Source organism: Frankliniella occidentalis, unplaced genomic scaffold (assembly GCF_000697945.3).
Source record: "Frankliniella occidentalis isolate FOCC.00 unplaced genomic scaffold, Focc_3.1 Scaffold44, whole genome shotgun sequence".
Classification (NCBI taxonomy): domain Eukaryota; kingdom Metazoa; phylum Arthropoda; class Insecta; order Thysanoptera; family Thripidae; genus Frankliniella; species Frankliniella occidentalis.
In genome coordinates, this window is record NW_026267174.1 from 1,362,678 (window position 1) to 1,363,367 (window position 690).

Consider the following 690-nt stretch of genomic DNA (forward strand, 5'->3'; position numbering starts at 1 on the left):
CCTCCCCCGCCCCCACCTCGCATCCAATGCCTACCCTCCTTCACTTTCAACACATTCAGTGATCACAATGTGGTCGACTTTTGCTATGTGCAAGCGTGACTCCTCAATTTTCAGTGCATGAGGCAGTTGCCCGATAAGAGGAACAAGAAGCAGTTAGCACTAGGAGGTGGCGTGGCGTAGTGCCATCCCTAAGCAAAGCAGAACGCCGGCGACCATACTGTGTTTTGTCGCGAGTGGATGTGTGATCATAAATCAAGTTTTGTAGAATTTGTGAAGAAAAATTGGGTCCATATTACACCGGAGTGGCAATCTTGTGAAAAAATGTGCATCTGTTAAGTTTGGCTTCGTAAAAGTAAGTTTCTACAATCTTCTAAACCGTCCCAGTGTCGTTGTTTAGGTTAGTGTACGGACATATTCATTGGTACTTTTTTAACTCAATGATAATGAATCGACTGTCGTAATAAACTTTGGTATAGGTGGTACCAAGGTGCTAGATGCATAGGCCCGGTTCTAATCCGAAATCTAACGACACGCATCCTGACCTCTGCTAGACTGTCGCTCATCTTCTGCTTTGTTTAGGGACGGCGCTACGCCACGCCACCTCCTCAGTGCTACCTTCTTCTTGTTCCTCTTATCGGGCAACTTCCTCATAGACAAAACGCGCGACATGACATTACCCAATTTCAATAA